Raw genomic sequence first — 20,327 nt, forward strand, 5'->3', positions numbered from 1 at the left:
AACAAAGTTCCTGGCCTCCTAGCTGTTTCTTCCTAGGAGGTGATAAAACATTTTAAAGCAATAAGTGCTTTAAAAGGTCATTTTCACCCTCTGGCCACTGCAGACAGGTCCATGTATTTAAATATTCCAGTGGTTTCTCACCACCTACTGGAAGCATCAGCTTTCACTCAGCTGTGTTTGCAGAAACCCAGCTCACACCTCAACCTCTCCCAAGTGTCTCATGAGAATGTGCTGCCCCAGGAGCCTGTTGCCCTGCGGGTACAGGATCAAAGGACAAGTGAGGAATCTCTGTGCAGGTCTCTCTTCAAATGCAAGGGCAGGTGTTTCCCACAGGAAGGTGGGTGAGGAGTATTTCTACCAAAAAGAAACACAGAAGCAAGGGATCCTTTTGTCCCTGCAACCTAAAGTCAGTGTGGCTGACTTGGACGCTGGTGTGAAGGGGGAGAACAACACCAAAAGCAATTTTCTGGGTTTGGATACCCTTATTAGAACTTTTCCCCACTTTAATACCTTCCTTACAGCCAGATGCCAGCCTGGGACCATTCCCACACAGGTCACAGAAACTCATGGCTCATGCCCATCCCAAAGTCTCCTCCACTGCACAGTGCCAGAGGTGAGGCAACCCATACTTGCCTTCTCTAGGCACCACTCCTGGGAGTCTGAGGAGATCCCTCCCTCCATTCACTCTCCAGCTCATCCTCCATGCCACACAACTCTCTGGGGTTTCCTTGCAGGGAATCTGACACCAGCTCTTGGTCACAGGTTGTAGATCTTTGCCCCTTTTTGGGATTTGGCACCTCAGCAGGGGGACACGGTGTTTTGTAGGGCAGGGCTGCTGACACACATTCCTGACTAAGGCATTTATCTCTCTCCCTAGTCACTCCCTGAAATCACAACTACGTTTTGTGTCCTGTCCTGTCTGAGCTTTAGGTTTCCAATGGAAATTAAACTTGGATTCTTTTTTTTCCCCTTTTTTCAGGTTTTGATTCATTCCATTAGTGCCTGCTTTCCCTGAGTGGTCTCTTCCTTCCCCTCTCCTGGTGGAAGGAAAAAGTTAAGGAAGAGAAGAGCAAGGAAAAAATTGAATGGAAACCAATGCCAGGCTTAGGCTTTATTTTTGTATGAACCATCCACAGAAATAGCCACAAAATTATGTTCTTCAAGTGAAAAAAATTATTTAATTCTGGAAAAAAAATATTCCATAGAGGCTTTTGTTGTTGTGGGAAAGCAGGAAGGAAGGAAGGAAGGAAGGGACATTTTCAATAACCAAATACATAATGGTCTATTTTCAAACCATTTTGTTTTGCAGTACTTTTAACCTAGTGGGCATCTTGTAGCTTTAGATCAAGCTGCAAAGCACATTTCTGTGCTGTGAGATAGCATCTCTTACAGGAGTGCTTGTGGCTTCAGCCCATCCAGTCCTATCCCTGCACCAACACAGGAGCTTGGTGGTTGTACCTCACCACCACCATGTGTTCCTGTTTCTACCCTTGGGACATGACTTCAGCAAATGCAAACCATACTCAAGGTCCATGTGGCCACCCTGCTTTATGTCACCAGAGCACTTCCCTCTCCGTCCCCTGCCCAGCTGTTTGTTAATGTTTGTGCTAGAAATCTCCAACGACACTACTGCTGTGTTTAGGGGCTCTGGAAGTCTTTGTTCCCTTGGACTAAAAATTTTACAGCAGGAGACAGTCCTTTTCTTATTTGCCAGTGAAGGAAATGCCACCTCAGCTTCACAGTTCCATCACAAATCATGATGCACACATTGGCAGTGTGCCTGCTGGTATACAAGGCTTTTGAGACAAATAAACCATTTCTCCTTGAGCTTAGGGATTAATATTCATTCATCACCAGGAACATGTGCTCCTTCCCTCCACAGACCAGGTGCCTGCTTGGTTTTTCCAGTCACCCCTTCTTCCTCTGTGTGTATTAACTAAAGTGTGCTTGGTAGCAGTAAAATTCAGTTGTTTAACTTTTTGTTTAACTTCAATGGCTTGTAACTCACCTATAATGGAAACCTCACCATTGTTTGCATGACTGTTAAACTGGTCACTTCCCACACCAGCTGGTGGAACAAGGTTTGATTTACTCCAGCCCAGCATTAGAAAGAAGAAAACTTTTGAGAACACGGTCGCTGAGGGCCTCGTCAGCAAATCCATCAAAGCAGCCTGATGTGCAGGCTGCACACAGGGAAATAGCTGCCAAAAAACACTGAAGGACTGGGGTGTGTTGTGGGGCATTGCTGCTTTTCCCTGTGCCTCCTTCAGTAGGCGACAGTGAGAACAGACAAATATCAAAAGTCTCCCGGGGATCTGGAGATGTTGTCTCTTTACTCTGCCACTTCTCCTCCTCAAGAGTCTCCTTTGGGTGGTGTGAGGCAGGGACAGCATGGAGCATTTTGAAAGATGTTCACGGTATGCTGAGTAAGGCTCCTTGGTTATTCAGGCAGTGGATAAAACCCCCACCTGCTCGTTGTCACTCGATGCCTGCACAGGACCTGTCTTTGCCCAACACCATCCCCTTTTGGCACTCAGTGGGGTGACTTGGCTGCTGGTGCTAAGGATTGTTGACATTTATTTTTGCTGACTTGTAGCAATTCACACCTTGTTCCTGGAGTCCTCTGGCTTGTTTCTGGAGAAGAAACTGCAGGCCTGGACATCTGGCAATGGTGTCTGGAGATCAGAAGTTAAATAACTTGCATGGTGTCACTGCCCTCAGCTTGTTTTACATGATTAGGACAAAACTCCCCATGGCTTTGGATGTAATAAGAAAAAAAAATGAAACAAAAGCCTCTGGAGGGTAGAAATATGAACTGTGTTAGTGCTTAATTAAGTTGCCTATTAACAGTTGTGTAGTGGCCTGGAAGAATTTTAATGTACCAATTAAAGCAAGGAGCTCTCTCCTCAGCTTTCCACCACCTCTGGGGACACTGTCAAGAGCCGGGAGCTTGCAGATCAAGTGTTGTTTATTTTGTTGCTTCCAGCTCGTTAAAAATTGTTCTAAATTTGGGAAGTGGCGGATGCCCATGGATGTGTTTGCTTCCACGAGGCAGCAGAGTGATGTCTGTCTGATGGGGATTCATCTGCTAAAGAAGCAGGGCTGTAATGCTGTCTGACCCCATAAACCCTGTCCTGTTTCTTAGGGCTCTGAGTTGCTGCAGGAGGAGGAGGGGGCTGGCAGCCTTGGGGCAGCTCCACACTGACAGAGGGGTGTGCTGGTTTGGCACATCCAGCCTGGACATCTGGGTGTGCCAAGTTATCCTGCAGTTCCCTGGCTGTCCCACCACTGTGTCACACCACCTTCCAGGAGTTTCCCCCTGGTTTAAGCCACAGGGATGGGAGTTCCCCCTCCAGTCTGGTGTGAGGTGGTCAGAGCGTGGCTGCTCTGATGCCTAAGATAGCTCTGATTTACAGCCAGAAGGTGCTTAGGGCTATTTTAGTGCCAGCAGACATCAGCCAAAGACATATCAACTGACAGAGAGGAACGTGGTTTTTAAATTTTAATTTAAATTGCTTGTATTTTACTGGCCTGAGGGCTTGTGAAGATTGCAGGGGAATTGGTTCATCAGGGCTGGCCACTGCCATTGGCTGCTGAAGGACAGTTTCCCTGCTCCCACGGGACACCACGTGCACAGCAACCTCCATGCTCAGAAGGCATTTGAATTAAAAAAACCCATTTCTGTCCATTTCTTGTGTTCAGGGCTGGGTTTTGCCCACAGACCCTGGAGGTGGGTGGCCTCCCATGCCTGTGCTTGGCTGTGAGCCCTTTCTTGCAGCACTCAGAACCCGTAACTATCCCACACAAATCTGCATTGGGCTGATTCTGTATAGACCCCAGGCTGGGGCAGCATGTTGTAAACATCTCCCCAAACAGAGCATCTCCCAGCTGAAGGATGCCTACTGTGTGCGTGTGATATCCCCCTGTCACTCCAGCATCACCTCAGGCTTCCCTGGCTGGGCATCTCTGGAGCTGGAGGTGGTCCCCACCCACTGCAGGCTGTCCCTCTGTGCATCCTCTCTCCTGCACAAATGCTGCTCTCCCCCTGTGGGAACAGCCAGTGTCCTTTGCTTCCATCTGCTTCTGGAACACATCTTCTAATAAACACTACCACATTCCTCTTGAGGTCTGAATACAAAATGAGCTGGGGAGTTTCAGACAAAGGTAGCATTAGTTTGGAGCACCATGGTCTTCCAGGAGGGGATTTAAGGAGCTTAGAGTGCTTGTGAGAATATCTGTGCTTCAAATCCAAACAGGCAGCTCGGTAAGTGCAAAGTTGAGGAATGTGTCCTCTTCTCCTTGTATTCTATTAATATTTAGGACTGGGCTTCAATTATTCATTCCTTCAGGGTGTGCTTTTATCATCTCAGTTCTACAGCATTAGCTTGTGCACTGTCTCTGGGCACTCAGAAAAGACCTTTCCATAATATTTGTGAAATTTCATATCTGAGAGGCCTTTTACAAGCAAAATGTATGCCATGCCATTAGTCAGGAAAAGCAAATCTTCCTCATCCCCACCCCGGGCCCTTTTAAACCCACACAGAGCTCGGCCTAAGTTCATATACAGGAGACGGCCCTGGCTGGTGATGGGCTAATCCAGCACTTGTTGGTTAGAGATTACTTCTTTTTTTGTACAAAATCAAAGATATATGTAATGATATTAGCTGGACCCAGACCAGTTCCACACCCATGGCCGGCAGCTCGTTTGTCTGAGCTGAGGACAAATTGAAGTGTGCTGTGATTAAATACTCCAAATTGTTGACATCTGTGCTGTAAATACCTGTCTTGTTAACAGCCCATCTTCCTGCTGGGGCACAAAACCTGACAGTCAGTTTGCTCAAATGAGGATAATCAGATCACACTTTTCTGAGTGCAGCTTGATTAGGGCAGGGTCTGGGAAGAATTCTGCCTTATTTGCACAATATTTGGGCAAGAATATTTTTATTTCATTAGGCAAAGCCAACCTTGAAATTAGCATTCCCTTTCTTCCTTTGGGAGGCTAGTGCCTATGGGAACTCAACACTGCAGCAATTTCAGAGTTGGTCAAAACAAGGGACAAACAGAAAATCTTTACTTTTTTCTGCCTTTTGAAAATATTTTCTAGGTCTATTCTGTTCTGGGATGAGAGGATAAGATCATTAAAAATTTTGCTTACATAAAAACATGGAAAAACTACTGAGCTGAAAGAGTCACATCAATTAAATATTTTAATTTTTATTATTATAAAGATGCTTGGGCTATTCTAATGAAATTTATATAGTATATAGTATATAGTATATAGTATATAGTATATAGTATATAGTATATAGTATATAGTATATAGTATATAGCATATATAATACTGGCTAGTTTGACTAAACTGAAAAAATTTGATTAGTTGTCAAAGTAATAGAAAAAATATTGTTAGAGTTTTTCCTTTTAGACTTTGTTGGAACAAGGTAGTCTGACATATTTTGAAACAGTTTTAAAATATTTTCTGACATAAACCTGATGAAACCTGGCCCTAAACTCCTGTGCCGGCTGAATTCTTAAGAACTTGAACTTTTCAGATAAGAAACACAAAAGCATAAAAAAAATCCCCTGAAGTAAACATTTTGCTGAAAACCTGCTGGAGTGATTGCACTGCTTCTGCAAAGAGTATGAGCTGAGACATCCAGGTGTGGGTCCATCCTGTCGGGGCTATGACCTTGTGTTTGCACAGGGTGCAGCTGGGCAGCTGAGCTGCCCCCTGCTTGTGACCAGCAGCTGTTTGGGCATCCCTGCTGGTGCTGAGCTGCTGTGGAACCTGTGGGCAGCCAGCAGCCTGTGCCAGCACAGACCTGTGAGCAAACTGCATCCCAGATCCGCAGCCCACAGCTGAGCTGTGGCAGCTCGTGTCTAGTCCAACCTCTTGCCTGGATTATGGCAAATCATTTGAAAGGGCTCCCCAGCTGGGGCAGAGGCAGCAGGTGCTTTGGGTTTTGCACAGGGGAGTAAGGCCAGGTTTCTGCTTGGCAGCACAAGTAACCCTGGGCATTGGTGGTTCTGCATTTCCCTCGCTGAGGGCCGTGGGTACTGCACACCTCGCAGTGCAGGGTGGGTTGGAGCTGTCTCGTGCAGTTTGCCTTGCTTCTGCTGCAGAATGGAGGGGACAGGAGGCAGAGTGGTGCTTACAGAATAGCCCCTCTTCACAAGTGCACCCTTTCAAGGAAAGGGCACTGGTTTTATTATTACCACAGGAGCAAAATTGTGCCTTTCTGTACCACCATGAGGGGTGAACTTGTGTTTGCCCCACAATAAGCAGAGAGTCAGCAACACAAACCTCTTCCTGGGCAGGAAGCAACAGGTGAGACTGTGGCTATTTTGGGGCAACTAGCCCCTTAGGTAGCCAGGCTGAAACACAACATCTGCAAAAACTCCTCTGAAAGCACTGTGGTAATGACAGCAGCCTGATGGAGAGACACCCAGCTCCCTCACCTTTGCTCACAGGGTCTTTCCACCAAAAGTTGCAAACCCATTTTATAGTAAAGGTTCTGCATAGCTACAAGGAGGCTCAGTGGCACTCAATTTTTCTTTGTGAAATATTAGCAGAGGCAGCTTTTCTGCATACTCTCTCCTGCTCCTGCAGCAATGGCTATAATTTCTTATCAGCTCTGGATTCTGCAAGCAGCCCCAGCTGAGCACCAGGGAGGTGCCAGCATTAAAGAGGGGGCAGTGTCGGCCCCAGCACCAGGGTGGAGAGCAGGAATGGCAACTGGCAGCAAAAGCTGACAACCATAAATTAATGTTGCTTTAAGTGTCAGCTCTCAATAAAAATAAACCTTGAATCCTACCAGGCATAGCTGTAAAATTGCATGGATCTCCCTTTAATCTCCAGCTGAGCACCCTGAGCTCTCTGCTGCTGTCTCAGAGAGGATGGCACAGTGCCCACCTATCTCATTTAACAAAAAGTGGAGATAATGTGAATTCAACACTTTAGGAAAGTGTGTTGGCACTGTCCAAACGTGGGCAGTCCCAAGGGAAGAGCCCTGAGCACTAGCATTCCCAGATGTATCAAGGTGGCCTGCTATGTCCTGCCACTCCTGTTCTGGGATGGAAGACAGGCTCCAGAGCAGGGCTCATCCATCCTCTCCTGCCTGTGTTCTTCCTCCTGAGCAAGCCATCTTAACAATGGTTGGGACACCAATCTTTTCCTTGAGCCTGAATATATATGAAATTAATCATGCAATGTGTGTGATCACAGGCTGTTGGGCAAGATCTGGATGAATGCGAAAGCTCCTGAAAAAGTAGGAGGCTTTTCTTCAAGACAGAAGTACAAATACTAGGACAGAGAAGGTTATCAAAAGGTATTCCAGCTCCATTTATCCAGTTCTCTGTGTGCAGAGGGACATCACTCGATCACAGCTCAGATATTCTTTGTAGGGTGAAACATCAGGGACACAGTTTACCTGCAGCAGGAGAAAAGAGTTCCCAACATGGGGTGGGAAAACTGTAAAAATTCAGAAAAATTCCAGCTGCTGAATCAAGAGGAGACATGCAATGGCACCAAATTAGCAGCAGAGTCACAACATACCTGGTAATGACCCTGAGTAGAGCAGGTTTGCTTTACCTCTAAAGAACAAAACAAGGGAATGTTCTGCTGCTACAGCCAAGCACTTAAAAGTGCATTTCATAAACATAGAATTTTTAATACAAGCCATCCCACCATTAATAACAGTCTGCCAGCATTACAAATTGCACAGCAGATACATGGTTTTGCCAGTTTTGAAACATCAGCTAATTTAGTTTTAATCTGCTGTAGAGCCAGAAATAGTCCCTGTAAGGATGACACTATTTTGCATTCAGTACGTTTATTGAGATGAGAAAACCAGCAAGCATTAATTTAAAGTGATTAATTCAGTAACATGCAAATGTGAAGGCTGTGTGGAAGCAAGAAATCACGTGCTGCAGAACCAGAGTTCGGCTCCTTGGCTCCCCTGGGTTCACCACCCCAGAGCAAACCTCCTGCACACAGGACAGAGCACAGTCTGAGGGGAAAGTGCTGATACCAAGGGGGGATCCAGGAAGGGTTTGGGTTGGGGTCAGGGTGGCAGAAACCCATCCAGGAGGGTGCTGGGCAGTGAGCTGGGTGTAAGCCTGGCCAGGTGGGACACTGTGGTCCAGAGACTTCAGGTACAAGGGGCCTGAAGCAAATCCTATCCAAAGAGAGTGCAGGGAATGTCCTTGCAGGAGGAAGGCAGAGTGACCTAGCCCTGCTGTGTACATTGCATATTGAGCATGACTCTCAGCTGCCTGTGGTATCTTCACACAACAGTGCCAAAGTGCTCTTAAATGAGAGGCAACAGCCCAAGGAGAGGAACCTTTCCATAGCCCTCATAATTTGCTGGAGAGTGGTCAAGGGACCTGTGTGAGCTGTGCCCTGGTGAATGGGGCAGCAGTAGATTCAAGCCCAGCACAAATTGGTCTCAGTTACTGCTTGCTCCTCAGGCTCAGGATGACTTCTGGGCAGGTAACAGCCACAAGTCTCCTCCATCCCATTGGGGACCCCCTCCACCCTGGGTGTAGTGAAGAAACCACTGCAGTGATTTGCTCTCCAGTTCTGAGGACCAAACCTTGGCTTGGTCTGTATCACACACATTCCAGCTGGCAAAGACAAACTGGGTCATTAAGAAAATAAAAACAGCGAACGTGTAGAGAAACATGAAAAAATGACCCTGGGATGCATTCACATTTTATGCATTTGCTGGGATGAAACCTTGAGTCTATAATATTAAATCAGAATGTCAAAGAGATAGCTTATGCTAATTTAATTAAAGGCAGCATCCTGGGTAAGGAGCTGAATTAATATTGTGCACCACCCACTAATTTTGCCTGCCATGGGTGTGCTGAGGCTGGGTTGTCCTGATGTGCTCTTGGCTTTGTTTTTTCTGGACAGGATGAGTATATCCCTGCACAACACAGTCTACCAAAATTAGGCAGAGTCAAATTTAACACTTTAAAGTCCCAAAGCTCACAAAATCTGTGATAATTGCAGCTTTAGGCACCTGGGCACTAATTTATCCACCTATGCTAGACAAGTTGGAGATCTTGCCTGCCCTCACTTCCTGTCAGGGGGAAAATAGAGGGTTTTCTTAAGTAAGCCTGAAGTTAAATACTGTGAACTCCCACCCCCTGTCCCTTCCCTAAGTATGAAACAGGATTGAACCCTTCTGGAACATAAATCAACTTGTTAATGGAATTTGAGACGTCATAAAGGTACCATAAACCTTCAGCTTCACATTTCACATGTCTATATCCTAATTTTGCTTTGGGCATGTTCTCTTCCTTCATCTGTGTGGAAAAATCATCCTTCAAGAGGCACAGCAGGGATGATTTTGGAAAGTTTGACTTTTACCTAGGTGCCAAAATAGAGCTTCATTAGCTGGTTGGTAGGGCCAGAGGATGAGCACTGTCTGCCATTTGGGTGGAGGGATGCTTCCAGCCACTGCTCTCCCGCCTTCCAGCCCCATCCTGCCACTTCTGGCAGTTAAAAATTACAGGCATGGATGTCCCTGTTATTTATATAACAGACACATCTTAAATCCACAGAGCAGGAACAAATACCTCACATGCTCACAAAAGCTAGGTGACTCTTTAGGAAATAGACTCTGGGTGCAACTCAAACCTCATCCAAGCTAATGGAAAGTTTTGGTGGACCTCAAAGGGATCAAATGGATCCTTGTCTCAGGGTTGGACACAGAAAAGAGCTTATGGCTTCTTTGTGCAATGCACTGCAATGTGCTGAACTTGCAGAACATCTTGAAAGTCCCTCAAAGGTTCTTGGTAGCACCAAAGCTGACAGACATCTTCTGAACTGCCAGGTCCTCACTGCTTCTTCTTTGGCATGGTACTGCTTGTGACACAAACCTATTTTCTTTCCCAGCCTGGGTTGTGAAAAGGGACAACAGGCAAATAAAGTGTTGTGTAAAACCCGATATCGATCCATAATACTGATTTCACATTTGGAACTTCAAATCTTTTTGCAAGGAGCTTATTGAATGCTTTTTCCCTCTGCAGATCAGGCAAAGAGCTTGAGTCCATTGCAGATGGAGCTACTTGGGGCTGAACCTGTGGACTAATTTGAGGCCATCAGAGTCAGAAGCAGTGTGTTTGTCAGTTCCCTTTGGCAGGGCACAGGCACTCCTCCAGAGTGCTTGGTGGTTAAGGGTGCCAGGAAAGTGGAGTTTCATTACTACCTGTGAGAATTGCAGAGGGAAGTGCATCTCTGAGGGTATGAGGATTGCCTTGCTGGGTAATAAGACTGTCATTATAAGCTGGACTGGGAGCAGTTTTGATGAGAAGAAAGTAAAATAGGAATAAATGGCAGTATAAAGTTTCCTCTTAGTGCTCTTTTTCCAGGCAGAGGAAGCACTAAGCATGAGTGCACTGTAAGACTGCAGTAATACCTTCTGCTGATAAGCAATAAGAAGAGCAAAGCATTCTCAGGATGGCACCTGTAACTCCTCTCTGTTAGGCTAAAAATGGCTTAGGGATGTGTAAGTGCCTTAGCAAAGGAAACTGCTTGTGTGCAGAGCTGTCTGTGCTCTGCAGCAGACTTGGTGACAAGGCCAGCTCTGCCCATTAGCTGTGAACATACTGAAAAGAGCTGTGGTGGAGCAAAGTGCCCAGTCCCACAGGAGGGGCTCACACTCAGCTCTTAGATGGTCCTGCTGCCAGTGGGAATGAGAGGTCATTGCCACCATCAGGGATATTAAAGTGGGACCTTTCTGGAGCGTGTCACTGCTGGAACACTGCAGCTCCATTTGTGTGGTCTGTAGAAGAGATGCCTCAGAGTTTTCTCAGCTGCCATCCTCCCTGGTTCATAGAACACCTTACTGCTGCCTCATAGCACTGTCAGGAAGCAGGCACACTGCCCCTAGAAAAGGTGCAGCTGCAAACATTTGTATTCAGCAAACACGAGGACTTTTATTGGTCCATCACAGCTGAGCTACACAGGTGACAAACACCTGTTATGAGAGTTGGAAAAAGCTAATATGGCAAACCAGGAATGAAATCTGAAATTCTTGGGACCTGGATTTGAACTTAGTTCTGCTTCCCACTAAAGAGTGTGAATGAAGCAACTTAGTAACTTCCTTGTCTGAGAAGTATGTAATGTCAGACCCCCAGAGGAGTTGGAAGGACTCCTCTCACCCCTCAAAATGTCTTGCTGGCTACCAGGCACTCTTTTATAATCACACTTTAAAGTGAAAACACTACATTATTCTCTCTGAACTGTATTGCAGAACACGACTTGGGAATGACCTGAAAAGGAAGGTCTGACAGATTGCTTTTTCTAAAGGCTCTTCAGGGAAAAAAGCAGACATGACCCTCTGCTAAATTATACCTGTGTTAAAGCTGTGCATTGCCACTGTTATTGACAGCTTTGCACCTGGCTAAATTAGTGTGAAAGAAGGATTGGGACCAGCATCAAATTATTTTCTACTTAGCAGGATTGGTATGGTCTCCACTAAGCCCAGGGGAGTTTAGAAAAACCTCCTTGCTTCTGACCTCCTTCCCCCAGGTTTGACAGGTCATTAGAGATGGTGAATCATCCATATCTTCAATACAGTGATTTGGGGCACTTAGAATGTAAATAGTGTTCTAAATAACATTTCATTATTTTGGACTACATCAGTGGGAATGTGCTGTAGATGATTTGTGAGAAAAGTATCTGAAGACAATTTGTTGGGTATGAGCAGCTGAACTCATGAAAATTGCTGTTGGTCCATCCTCTGCCCACTGCACTAAGATCACTCATCTTTTCCCCATTCTGCCTTTTCTTCTTGTGTGGAAATTTGGGATTTGTGTTTGTGTCCCTGTTGAGGAAGGACTTATAGATTCATTTCCCTAAAGCTGGGGAGGAATAGAGTTTTCCATTCATGAAAGTTGAGATTATTTGGCAGCTTGAAAGCCTGGGTGCAGGCAGTGCCTTGTTTTGTGTTTGGGTTGTAACCTGCTGATCCCCTCCCTGCTCTGAGGTGGAGGAGAGGACGCTGTGGGGCCACACTGCCACCTGCACTGCTGTAGGAGCAAGAAATCCTGTGGCCTGGACATGGGGAGTATCTGTACTGTCTTGGTACCTTGCTGCCTGCCCCAGTGGGCTGTGCACCCCCATGGGATCAGATCCCACACAGCCATGGATGAAAACCCCAGCTTAAAATCACAGAGTCATAAAACTGTTTAGGTTCAAGAAAACCTCTGAGATCACTGAGTCCAACCATTTACCCATCACTGCCAAAAAAACCATGGTCACTAAACCATGACGCTAATCATGGGCTCATGAGTACCCCCAGCTCCCTCAGCCCCTCCTCGTTCGATGTGTGCTCTAGACCCTTCCCCACCACTGTCCTTCTCTGCACACACTCCGTACCCCAGTGCTCTTCTAGTACTGAAAACAAGTACAAAACCAAAAGTAGAAAAACTGAGTCCAGTGTTGCTGGGCTGGACCGGGGTGTCCGAGCGCACCCCGGGCACGGTGCGGGGCACCCGGGGCTGTGTGTCCGGGAGTCAGCGCACCCCGGGCACGGTGCGGGGCACCCGGGGCTGTGTGTCCCGGAGCCAGCGCACCCCGGGCTGGCCGGGCAGCTGTGGGCAGGGAAAGCGCAGGGCCATCCCCGCTCCGCTGGGCTCCGCTGCCATCGGCAGAGGGACCCCTCGCACCGGCCATGGGGAGCTGCGGCCGGGACACAGCATCTGTACCCTGCGGGAGAGCCAGCGTGGGGAACACCTGTGGGCCAGGGAAAACAGATGAGGCGGAAAGGAAACAGCGAATAACCAAGTTTTTCCGGTCAGCTGCTGTTTTTTTTTCAGCTGTTTTCGTTGACAAAGTGTTTGAAATTATTAAGGTAAGGTAGTCTTGACAAAACTAAGGCATTTTGCTATCAAGCTTATTCTGTAAGTCCTATTCATGATTTAGTGTAAGACACAAGTAGAGAGTGGCTATGCTTTTAGGTGGATGCAAAGTGCAGGTCTCATTGCTTGGAGAGCAACTTTGCCTCTGCTATGCTGGTGTCTCAGAGAGTGTCATACCTGACTCCATCCTCTCACTCCAAAAAAAAAAAAAAAAAAAAAAAAAAAAAAAAAAAAGAAATGTCCCATCAATGTCCTGGAAATAATAAATAGATCATAGAATCATTAAGGCTAGAAATGATCTCTAAGATTTTTGAGTCCAACCATTATCCTAAATTAGCAATAGGAAAAAAAGCAGAGCAATCAAAGGGCATCTGCTGCATCCTAAGAAACTGCTGGGCTTCACTATGCTAAAAGCTGCAATTATTAATGTAAAAGATAATGGGATTTGATTTGAAACCTTTAGTGAAGTCAGCTGTAGCATTTCTTTTCACCCCATCAAGGCTAAAATATGAGTTATGCACTTGCAGAGAACAGTTTTTCTTCGAGGGAGTGCAGCTCCTGGTTTTGAAGGAGAACACAAACTCCCCAGCTTCAGCTCTCTCTGAGAATGGCCCTTTGGAGAGGAGTTTGCTGTGCAGCCTGAGGGCCGTGTGCTCGGGCTGCTCCAAGAGCTCCCTGGGTACCCCTCTGAATTCTGCTTCTGAAAATGCTTCAGAAAGTTCTTGTCTTTCTACTGTCCTTCAGAAACTGCCAGCTGGAGGGGGAAGAATTTTGAGCACATTGATCAAGATCTTTTCAGGAAGCCGAACACTTTTTTGTCACTCTTTCTTTTTGTGTAGGATTTCCTTTCTTTCATAATTACCAGCTGCAGTGTTGTAGATGTGCCAAATACAGGTAGACAGACCTGAAGCCTGAAGCTTTATACCCAGCTGAGGTGGAAGGACGGGTCCCTGCCCTGGCTGCTGGAGTCATCTGTATTCATCTGTGCTGCAATGATCCTTCCTGCACAGCCAGCCATATGCCCTCGTACAGCTGCGTGACTAATCCTTAAGTAATCGTTTATTTGGGGAATGTCACCTCTGGGTGTGCAATTTATTGGTCCATAACAGTACACTTTGGAGGGAGCAGGTTGAAATAATCTAATTAGCATTTCCTGGAGGGGGACAGGACCCCTTCTGCTCCTCTCCTTGTCCCCAGCAGAGTACAAGGAGTACATGGTGTGCATGTGAAGAGATGGGAATCTGAGTTTCAAGGAGATGAGGGGTGTCTGGAGGATGGCTGCAGTGTGAAGGACAGACTTGGGAGGAAACACAGGGAAACACAATGTAGGAAAAGCTGCTGGAGCTGCCAGCTGTGCAGCAGTGGAGGCCCAGGGTGCTTTTTGAAGGTGTGGTGGGAGCCGTAACGCTGTGCCTTGCTGTGGGGTGCTCTGTGGCTGGAGAACACCTGGGCTTCTCTGTCTGAGGCCACATCATGAGCTGTATGCAGCACAAACATTTCCAGTACTCCTGAAGTGTCCAGGTCATTATCTCCAGGTGGAGATTTCTCTGGTGCTGGTTGCTCAAGAGCTTTGGTGGGCTGGAGGAGTGTAGCTGGGTCTGGATGTGTCTCTCCTGTTACAAGCTGGTATGTTGGGAAGCTCAGAGCACAGTCAGCCAGTTTTTAAGTGTGCTAGGAAGTCTAACAGCTAGGAAGGATGCTGTACCTGGAGCCAAATCCCATCCCAGCAACCCCCATGGAGTAGAGAACTTGTCTTCTCAAAGGCTGGATCCTGAACATAATGCTCCAAATTTCATGTACTACTTAACACCCATGGAAAGAACATTTCAGTCCAAATTCCTCCTGGTTTTTTTCTTACTTGATATCTTTTTTCTCCTCTTCTAAGACAACTTAGGAACTTACAAGCTTGAAGAGGAGGGTGGTAGTCTTCTGCTTGCAGTCCCTGGGGCTGGTTCCTTGCTCTGGCCTTGAAGCCAGAGAAATGATTTGAAATGTTGATAGAACTCAGGGAAAATCCAGCCCCTTGCAGGACTGGTTGCTATGACATTTTTAGATCACCATACCAGGAGCTATTGGTGCAAGAGTAACCTACATTCTGCTTTGTGTCTGATTAAAGCCTTTTTGACAGGAACTCTGTGTGTTTGACATGAATATGGATGATTTGGGCTTCACAAACCTCTAGAAAAATCTTAATTTACCCAGTGGTGGTAAAGTATAACTCCTGTGGGACAGCTTTAGGTACTTATGCCTTTTAAGGGATCAGTTAAAAATAAAGCTGTTATTTATTCATCTGTTGCTTCCTTTGGCAATAATATTCATTACTTATATTTTGGCATAGTGGGGAAGAATTTCTAGGTGAGGATTTGATCTGAAAAGTCAGGGGAAATGCTTCTGCAAAAACTGATTCCTACAAAACAAAGAATGGGCTGGTTTTTTTCCTCTAGTGTAAGATAAAGAGATCAAAACTGGGCCCTTCCAGACAAGGCTGAAAGTCTGTTTCTGTCCTGCTCACTAAAACCCGGAGATGGTCAGTGGGTCATTGGTCAGATGTCCCAGGGCATTATATGTAAGACAACTTTGCTGACTTTCAGTCAACCTCCTTAACACTGCTGCATTGAAGGAAAAAATAGCTGGTTCAAATGAGGACCAAAATCTGGATGTCTGGCTCCAAGAGGACTTTTAAGGCAATGTGAATGTTTCTTAAGGCTATTTTTTTACATTCTAGTTCAAACTGTTGTCTAATCCTGTGTAGCATCTGGTGCTTCAGAGGGAAGGAAGAGAAGAATGAAATGAAACCTCCCTGTAGACCCAGAGCATTCAAGTAAACTGCAGTTTTTCTTGTCTTAAAACAAGATTTAGAAATCATTAAGAGGACAACTGACCGAAGAAGAGTGCAGGGCTGTGGTCATTTCCATGAAGTTATCAACGCATCCCTAGGCATGAAATCTTCATTTTCAGCGCCTCTCATTAAAAATCCCAGCAGGGTGGGGTCATCATGAGGTCACTGACATTACGTGCATTGGTTGCTGTTCCAGCTGATGCTGTTACCTATTTTGACTTTGCCCTTTGGCTTGCCTTTGGCACTTGAACTGTATTAACCACTGGCACTATGAATCAGCGCGCAGGACTGACAGACTCACAGCCACTCAGGCTGGCTGGAGGTGTGCCAAGCAAATAATCAAAGCTCCTAATGAGGCTGCAGAGTGCTGGGGGCTTGCAGGGAACTTTCCTGCATTGTGGCTGTGTCACTGTTATTTGAGAAGAAGAGGAAAAATATAATGTTTGTTACAGCAGAAGGAAAATCCAACTAGAATATTTTAAGTGAGGTGATGAGCAGCTATGGTGCTGTTTGGATTTTCTTGCCACATGGCTTATGATGTTTATTATTTATGATAGTACTGTTGGAGCTGCAGTGGTATGAGGACAAGAGCAGAAAGATTTTTAGAAGAAGTAAAAGGTTTTGGTTGTAAAGAAGCCATTACCTCTATCTAAACCCACTTTTTTTCATTGTTTTCACATAGATGACCACATCTGCAGAATGATTGTGCAAATTGCAAGCAGATCATCTGCTTTTTTTCTTTTTTTTTTTTTTTGCTAGAATGATTCCTCCATATAACATTTGAAAGCTATAGGCTTATCTTCTCCAGGGATTTCCATGTTTTAAAACATCAATTATCAGCTGGAACTTGTGGTAGCCTATTGACTACTGGGTTCACTGAGGAAAATGCTGCTTCTGCACTTCAGATTTACCAGGATAGTGGAAAGAAAGGAGATGCAGAGCTCACATGCAGCACTGGGAACAAATTGTAGCAATCCTCAGTAACATTCACCACTGGAGTCTGCTGCTCATTTTGTGGAGGGCCAACATGGTCAAGTCTTGCTATAACAAACTATCCCTGAGCACATCTTTCCTCATCTGGCTAATCCCTGCCTGTCCTCAGTTTTGTGCAAACTTGCTGGAAGTCATGGCCAGGGAAGGAGGAGAGAGTAGGAATCTTGTCCTTTTCTGCCCTGTGCTGTAACGTGTATTTTCAGCCTCTGGGTCTCTCTCCCTATCCAGAAATAAAGTGAAGGGGGGAAAATCTGATTTGACAGAGGTAACTGGAAGGGTTTGCCAGGTAAAAGCCTGCGGAAGAGCAGGCACATTTCATCAGTTCTCTGCAGGAACTTCTCATCACATTTTGAGTATTTCTGAGAGTCCTTTTCTCTTTACTCATCTTTCCAAATGCTAAGTTAGGAATTTTTCAGCCCATTCATGAAAAACCCCAAACAATTGTGCTGTATGGTCCCTTCTCTCTTTAATTTTGTAGAATTTTGATTCAGTCACAATGACCATGGTCCCTCCTCACCCACCCTGCTGGGAGCCTGCCAGTGCTGTGACTTCTAAATCCACCTTGGAGCCTCCATGTGCTGGGAGGGATGGGGGACACAGCACAAGGGACATCCCTGTCGCTCCCAGCCCGGGTCTCAAAGCACCTGCACACCATTTTCCCTGGCTGATCCAGGGCATGTTGCCTTTGGGAACAGCTCGCAGAGCCCAGACAAGTGAGGCAGAGCTACCAATCACTTCAAAATCCTCAGGCACCTTATCCAGAAGTCAATTAATTATGCCCCAGCCTCAAAACCATTAGTCGGCAGTGGCCATTTTTTTTTCAATTACGGGTTTTAAGGGATTACTGTGAGTCATTACCCTGAGGTGTTAATAGCTACATTGCTTCTGAAACCATTCAGGTAAGGAGGTGGTGCAGCAGCTGCACCCAGGGCAGCAGGGAGCTGGGAGCAAGACCCTTCCTTTTAGTCCCCAGGGCAGAACTGGAAGGAACACATGCCCTTGTGTTAAAAATTCAACTCATTCCACAAGCTTTTCACTTTGTCTCTCGAGGGGTCAATTAAAGCTTCACGGTCTTTCCTGCCACACTGGCAAAAAAAGATCTTCATCTCCCCTACCTTTGATTAACTGTGTTGTTATAAACAGACGATGCAGCACAAGCAAGGGAAACTAATATGCCTTCCCCCCAGCCAAGGTCCTTGGAAATGAATCTATTAATTTGAACCAGGGCACCCCTGTGCTTGAAAGGGTGCAAAGCTGACACACAGCTAAAATCCTGCTGAAGTCTGGGTGTTGTGGGGGCAAGTGGCCTCAGATATGGGAAGCCACCCCTGCACACACAGACCTCACGCATGCGCCTGGGCAGGAGCAAACCTCTGCTGGTTTGCTGCAGATCCTTCCCCCAGCTTGGCCTCTTAGTTCCACAAAAAAAAGATGCTCAGAGCAGGCATTTAAATTTTTATGAAGTGCTTGCTTTATTATCTTAATAAATCCTTGTTTGGTTTGCAGAATGCATCCCCATTGAAGTTAAGAGTTTATATGAAAATTAAAACGGCACTGTATCTTCTTAATTAGACAAATGTATAGATAAAAAGAAACAAATGTCAGCTGGCAGTGGAATTTAGCTTTGCTGGAAGGGCTATTTTATATTTCTCTCTCAAGATGCTTGCAGAGGTTAATGCTGGTCCTGCAGGCACTCAAAGGGACAGCAAAACTGCCCCTTATCAATAGGCAAAACACAGGCACCATCCATTCTGTGTTGTGAATCTCATCTGTGCTGAATGATTTACTTCCAAAAATAAGTTACTTAATTGTTATCATATAAAAATTAAGCATATTTAATTTTTCCAGGTGATCAGCCAAGGCTGAGCCCATGAAACCTTTGCTCTGGTGCATTATTTAAGGTGCACTAACTTACAGGTTTAATTGGCGAAAAATGGTGGGAGAATATTGATCAATTAATTTTTTATTCAGATTGCTTTTGGCTTTCAGAAGCAAGACATTTAAGAAGGAGGTCATAATTACTTTTTACATCTCCTAAAGGCTGCAGCTGAAAATCAAGGGGAGTCATCTGACGTTTCCTACAAGAGAGCTTTTTATTTTTTGAAAGAGACAGGAAGCAAAATTAAGCCGAATGGTGGGAATAGTTTTCTTCTACCTCAGATCTCTGCCAGGCCTGGGTGCCCCTTGCTATGATGATGAGTTCTGTCACTGCTGAGGGGTGAGCAGGGGCTGGTGACTGCTGTGCAGGACGTGCTGCTGGGCTTGGATGGGCACTGGGGAGCTCTGTGCTGTGCAGGACGTGCTGCTGGGCTTGGATGGGCACTGGGGAGCTCTGTGCTCCAGGAGCTTTTTGCAGAACAGCCCACCTGTTCAAATTTTGAAGTGTTGAGCTGTGACCCCTTGAGCTGGGGCTGGGCAAGAACTGAATGTATTTGCTGCCTGGGCTGCCCAACCTTCATCTCCCCTGGGAAAGGCAGGATAGAAGCAGCAGGTTTCCTAAGGAGAGCAGCCTTTTGGGGGAGATATCCTCTCCTGGGTGCACAGCAGCAGCCATCATTAGTTTTGTTGCCAGTGTATCTTCCAAATGGGGAGATCAATTGTGAATATTTTATGGCTTTAATTACACCACCCTGCATGTGATGCAGAGAATGGGTTATTAGGCTGCTGGATGCTAATTTCCTTCTAGGATGAGGTGGGATTTTTTTCCTCATGCTTTTCCTGCTTTAGATAGCAAAATATTGTATGCAAGGAGGCAAAAATTCATGGCTGCATTGAACTAGCAGTTAGGCTTAAAACAAGAGCTGGCAGAGCAAAAGGTCTCCACTCTTTTCCAATATGACTCAATAGCTGAGTTATCAGCAGCATATGGATTTCAAAGGGCAGGGAAGGAATTATTTATCACAAAGTCGTTCATATCTGCTGCCAGAGAGATTCCTCTGCAGTTCAAACAAAAAATCCCTGTGTCTTGATCTAAGACCCAGGACACATGGCTGGTGCTCAGGCCAGAGGGGTTGCCTGGCCCTTCCATATCTGGTTCAAAGAAAGGGACCAATTTTGCTGCTGCAAGGTGCCACCAGGCTCACTCTTAGCAAGCACAGTCAAGCCTGGCTGTTGGAGCTACATGTGGGGCTGAGCTCCTACCAGTGAGTGAAACAACAGCAGTGATGTAGCAGCTTTGGGCCTGGACTATCTCTTCAGGCTATCCCAGCTCACCTGCAGGTAGGTCAGGCTGTCTATGCAGGGTCTGCAAGCCCTTGAAAAGCCAGGTCCAAGGAAACAATCAAGACACTGTGAGCTCAAATCAGAGCTCTGATGAAGTTTGTCTTTTCCCATCTGAGCCATCTGTCTGCCCCTCCCCTGGTGTCTCTTACCAGATCTTCCAAAGCCATTTATTTTGACAATCTAGAGTGACATAATATATCAGAGGTCGTCTGCTCCAGCAAAAAATGACTTCAGATATTTTGCTTTGCATATGGGTGCAAAAGGCCATTGCCCTCAAGTTGGATATGTTGACCTATCATCACACCAAATCTCATAAATGAAACAGGGTTGAATCATAGAGTCAGCAATTGTTTAGATTGAAGAAGACCTCTAAGACAGTCATGTTGAACCACTAACCCAGCAC

This window comes from Prinia subflava, chromosome 9 (assembly GCF_021018805.1).
Source record: "Prinia subflava isolate CZ2003 ecotype Zambia chromosome 9, Cam_Psub_1.2, whole genome shotgun sequence".
Lineage (NCBI taxonomy): Eukaryota > Metazoa > Chordata > Aves > Passeriformes > Cisticolidae > Prinia > Prinia subflava.